Source organism: Anoplophora glabripennis, unplaced genomic scaffold (assembly GCF_000390285.2).
Source record: "Anoplophora glabripennis isolate ALB-LARVAE unplaced genomic scaffold, Agla_2.0 scaffold378, whole genome shotgun sequence".
NCBI lineage: Eukaryota > Metazoa > Arthropoda > Insecta > Coleoptera > Cerambycidae > Anoplophora > Anoplophora glabripennis.
Window position 1 is genome coordinate 96,654 of NW_019416540.1, and position 6,346 is coordinate 102,999.

The following is a 6,346-nucleotide window of genomic DNA, read 5'->3' on the forward strand; positions in this document are numbered from 1 at the left end:
AGATGTTTGTGTTGAACAAATTATCAAGATCTCCTTTATGACATTTATGTTGACATAACATGGAAGAAGAGACGATTCAGTTGTAACACTTTACAATGCAAATAATTAAGTAAGAATTGCACATTTTGATAATTGCTGTTCGATTGCCATTTTTTTTGGCCAATGTATGAAATTACAATCTACCTCTACAACAACAATTGAGGTGATACAAATTGGAAAAGTTATTAAAATATATTTTTTTAAACATTGAAAACAGCAAATAAATCGAAAACGGTTAAATTACTGGACATAAAACAAGTATATTTTGTTTGTGGAAAATAGATAATAAGAAAATAATATTTTTCTATTAAAACTTTCGTACACACACTGAGAAAAAAAGTTATAACTAATTTTTATCAAGCAAGAGTACATTTTGTAGCGACCTCTAGCGTCTACAGCACAGTTAAGTCCGGACTCGTTTTCCTGGATCCAGAAAACTCCTGAATCCAAATTTTCGAAATAATTCTTTGAAAACTCGAAAAATTTTAAGAATTTTGTTTTCAAAATTTTAACTTTAACATTCTGTAAAATTTTTATTATCCACAAAAGGACTAAGGTCAGTTTAGCTATATCGCACTATTGTTATGTAAGGAATCTAACCTTGTTTTGTGTCACATCAATTTCGGGACACCCTGTATATAAAGCAGCATTAAAAAAAGCGAATTGTTGGTACAGTAATTTTAAATTTTTTAGTCGGGAAATTACATAATTACATTGTAGTTAAAATTGTATTTGCAACAAAAACTTAATAGGTAGGTAGGTACTTATATACTTTTTTTTGTGAAACGAGTACCATTGGAGTTTTTCGCCCTGTATAGTGAATTCAGTGGTAGCTAGACTAGAAAATTATGGCAGATATTTTATTCAATATTAAAAATTTCATATTTATTATAGGTATAAGCTAGTACTTTCATTGTTTAACGAAAATAGCAATAAATATTGATAAACAAAATAGTTATGAAATAATAATTACACTTTATTAGGGTTTAAACTCGAAAACCGAATATTTTCACATTAAAACATAACGAAGATTGTGGAAAATAATAAAATAAATAAAAATAACTCAATCAGTTCTGTTTTTGTGACACAATATGCAGGTTGGACTACATACATTTCAAAATAAAAACAAGCATGTAATAGGCAAGATAATGCCAACGCCAGATAGAGATTATCTGAACCCTCTGTTCTAAAACCACTTAAACAAAATCCGTTAATGAATTTTCCAGTTAATCTAAAAACAAATATTACGAACTAATTAATACACCTACTTTACAGATCGTAAATAAAGCCTGTAACTAATTATTTGTTTTTGTAATAAACAATACAACACGTGGAGCCACTGACGCATTTTGGTAACGATTATGATGGTTTTACATTGTGTATATTTAAGAATAATTACGAACCAGCTGAATTATTATTTTCAATTAGCATGCAATTATATAGTCTGCAAGGTAATTTCCTACAACCCGGAGTTACTTTTACTACAAGGTAAATGTAGACACATGCAATTTTAAGGTAGGGCCCCCTAAAATAATGAGGGTTATCGATTATTTTACGAAAGTAAACATAGGGACATTACCCTCTTTTACGTTAAAAAATACACCGTTGAAAAATCTAGCGAATGTGTTACATCACAACAAAATGCAAATACTTGTGTGATACGTGCAATATAGTTAACTAGATTTGATACGTTTCAAGATTCATCCAAAGATTTATCACTACAACAATTAACTTTATGCATACTGATTATTTAAAATTATTGCATTGTTTCAATAGGGAAATTACTTTAAATTGGTGTAATTTAACACTAATTCAATTAACAATGAATAATGTATTCAACTAACGAATCTAACCTAATTGTAATTGATTTTATAAATTTTTTACTTGTAAAATAATAAAATTAAAAATCATTTGTTAAATAAAAAGAAACGAATTACAACTTTAACTAAATACAGTTACATACCTCTCGTTAATTTTCTTGTTCACAGTTCACATTAAAAAACATAGAAACTTGTAAAAAATACCCAGAACACTGACACACTGCACTTCTCAACAACAGAGATCTCGCCATATTGAACCTTCCCTATTTCAGCACACCTAACTTGATCATGGAATGAAACAAGTCTAAAGCTGAAATTCAAAATTTTATTAGTGCACACTAATATCAACCAGTAAGAATCACTTATTGTTGAATTATTGTTCTGTATTGTTATGAATGAACTTATGTAGACAGCGCATTATAAACATAAATATTGAAGATCACTCATAAACTTGTATCAATAATGTGGAATGAAGTTGCCAGACTCCTTCGAAATACGTTAGAAAAGGTAGGAACAGCGTAATCACGTTGGCTGGAGTGAGACAGAAACATAAATGTGAACATTCTCCAAATTGTGATGCGGTTAAGTTCTGTTTTTAAATGTTTAAAAATGTTCTCGGACTGTTATAAAGTGATGTAAATTAAATTCCTGGGTATTCCCTGATCCCGGGTAATCGTGATTTCTCGAGGCACTGGAAGATATTAAAACCTCGGCCGAAATACTTATTTCCAAAATGTCAGCTAGATACCTAGGCTTCAAAAAGGTAAACAACTTCTTGCAACAATGCTCTTCTTTCGGTTGTGATTTTGTGATCATGATTTGAAACTAGATAATGCGACGAATTAATTTTAAAAATTCGACAAGGGGATTGACTACTATTTCATCGTGATTCTAAATCATGGCGCAAAAGAAGATTCTATATATTTTAACATAATTATTATAGTATATGCAAATTATGAATCATTTTTGTAAACAAAAAAGCATCTGGTTTACATCTCGATAATATCTATGTAGGTTTGTAGGTACTAGTCAGTGATTACTAGATACCTACCTAAATATACGAGTTAAAAATTTAAAGTTTGCGCTAACAGCATCATAAACTCCTTGAATTGCTGTCGTCTGGTTCGTATTAGTCATTAAAATTAGTTTTGAACATATTTGCTTTAAAGTTGTTAAATTTTATTGTATGTGTATATAAACACAGAAGTGATTATGTTAAATTTAGAACGAGAACATGCAAACGGTTCTACGTAAGTATATTGTTTTATCCATTTTCCAGTTGACCGGTTGTTGAAAGATAGCCCCAATTTGTCGGGTGTAATGGATGGCCTACAAATTACCTACCTAAAGGACGTGGAAATATCGGTCACCTTATCACTATTTTTACCTCGATTTTTACCTTGTACTACACAAAAAACACACTTAGAAGTAGGTAGAGTTAAGCAGGTAACTTCAATCGTAGGAGATAAATGTGTGGTAATGAATGTATTTTAATTGAAATTTGTGATAGTTGGGTATTCGAGTGGTTCTTAAACAATTACATGTGGACCCATGGATGTCCATTAGCCCACTGAGTGCACCCGATACAAAAAATTAAATTTTTATCTACTTTAAAATTTCTTTTTATCGAATACTTCAAGGGATATCAAAGTAAAGTGCTACAAGAATTACTAATAAATAATGATTGGATAGTTACATAATTAAATAAGTTTCGACAAGGGGTCGAAAGTGTACTTACGTAAAAAAATTAGGAACCGGCGACGTACGTCACTGGTCGAATGTGGGTAAATACTCATTTAGGGGTTCGAATTGTTCTCTGACCACTAGAAACTCTATGGAAACTTTTTACTATGCTGTGTACTAGTTTGACCACGTTGTCGAACTACTACAGAAACTTTGTGTAAGTAGAATGGACCATATTACTTTACTTTAATCCCGATTTAGTCGGTATTTAATCAAAATTTGATATAATTTTCATGTACGGAACTTTGGAGGGTCATAGTAAATCCAAACCAGGAAAAAACAGGGAAATTTTGTTATGAAAAAATATGTACTCTCTTCAGAAGGTTGATCTTTTTGATTTTTTGTAAAAAAAAATGTGACGTGTCAGATTTAATTTTATTTTGCTTAAATGACCTTATTGCTTTTTTATTAAAATCGGTTTTATATGTGATTTAGTTTTTTATCACTTAAATCAAGCCTCTTATAAAAGTGATTTTGCTGTGTTTATATGTATAGATTTTTCTACTTCAATTCTTACACAAATTAGGCCTACAATATTTGTGAAGTAAATATCAAATATCAATTTTAAATTATATCTACTTGTAGTCAGTGCAGAATTGACACTTTATACTGATAATTTCGAAAAACAAACAAAAACTAGTTTGTTAACAACTTCAAAACCGTGAAAAATACTGATAATTCGATTTAAAGGATGATTCAGGGCTAATTCGATTCGGGATGACGTCTAGAAAAATGTGCATAAAAATCGTATTCGCACATAAACAATTGCAAAAGTTATAAACAGTTAAAAATTTAAAAAAGGTGTTTGTTTTTTTGCAAATAATTCGAAAAATATACGCGTTAGCGTCAATCTGAAAAAAGATCCTAAAAGAAGAGAAAACCTCCTATAAAAATGTCCCAACACCCTAATCTCTATCGTAATTATTTATAATTCAAATTTAATGTTGAAAATAGGGCTTTGATCCTGGTGCGATACTTTGATGTGTCTATTATAGGAATTTTTTAAATCTAGTGAAAACCTCAGCCTCAACACTAACGATAATACGGAATTTAAAAATAAAAATTTCATATCTGAGGTTGATTAAACAACGAAAAAATCATGTAGCTTCACAATACTTTTCAACCTTAAACCTGAACCCGAAAACATAACCTCAAATTCATCAAACCTAACCTCAAAGTAATACACTGACTCTTTTCTAAATCTGTGTATATAATTACCTGAAAACTATATTTTTGAGCTTATATTTCCTAACTCGAAAGCCATAAACCTACACCCATAAAAACCTAGCCCAAACCTATAAACTTGAGCTAGAAATTTATAGAATGTATATGGGGCATTCCACGCCAAATCGGACGGTTCGAAAAATTTAAATTTTCGATTTCCTTAATTTTTTTATATTTTTTAGTACTCCTCAAAAAATCCTTTCTGGTAAATTTTCAGATTTTTTTGATTACTTGTTCAAAAGTTATAAAATTTTCAAAAAAAACGCTCTTTTTTGGTTTTTTGGTCATAACTTTCTTAATAATGGTCCAAATTAAAGCTTTTTTTTATAAAAATCTTTGTTTTTAGATGGCCTTTACAGATAAAAATACAAAAAAAATATTCAAAGTGTTTTTGATTAAGATTTTTGAGTTTGAAATTTTAAATCGTATTTTTGAAAGTGAGTGTATCTTTCGATTTTTGTGAAAATATTTTATTTCAAACTACTATTCTTTTAACAACTTTTAGGACCGGTCCGGTCATGGGCCCTCCATAATTAATTTTTTTTTTTTGATTTTTGAAAATTAAAAAAAATATATCTATAAATCATAAGTACTGATTTTTGTCACTGTCTACTTTCTTTTTACTTATTTTAAATTAATTTGAATACTTTTTAATTATTAATAGGTGTTTAAAATCAATAATTAAACGTTGTCTATTTATAAACAATTATAACAAACGTGTTTATTTATTTTCGTGTTCTTTTAAAAATCATTTTATCAATGCTATTTTTTGTTGCAAAGTATTTTTTTTATTTAAATAATAGTATCTTTATGAATTTCTATCCAATTTAAAAAGAGTCGCACATCTTATGAATATTGCTGTCAAATTTTCAGCTGAGAAACACTATTTAGATGCAAAAAATATTAGATTTGCGTTACAATACAGCCAAACCCAAACAAACCCAAAATTTCATTCAATCATTCCAAGGAACAAAATATTATTTTGTAAACTAGAATACTCCTTACCTAATATATTTCCATTGCTCCTTAGAATGATTGAATGAAATTTTTGGGTCCCTATATTGTATCGCAAATTTAATTTTTCTTTTGCATCTAAATAGTGTTTCTCAGGTGAAAATTTGACATCAATAATAATCATAAGATGTGCGACTCTTTTTAAATAGAATAGAAATTCATAAAGATACTATTATTTAAATAAAAAAAAATACTTTGCAACAAAAAAAAACATTGATAAAATAATTTTGAAACAATTTTTAAAAGAACACGAAAATAAATAAAAACGTTTGTTATCATTGTTTATAAATAGACAACGTTTACTTATTGATTTTAAACACCTATTAATAATTAAAAAGTATTAATATTAATTTAAAATAAGTAAAAAAGGGTATACAAAAATCGGTACTTATAATGATTTATAGAGAAAAATTTTGTTTTAAATTTCAAAAATCAAAAAAAAAATAGTAATTATGGAGGGCCCACGACCGGACCGGTCCTAAAAGTTGTTAAAAGAATAGTAGTTT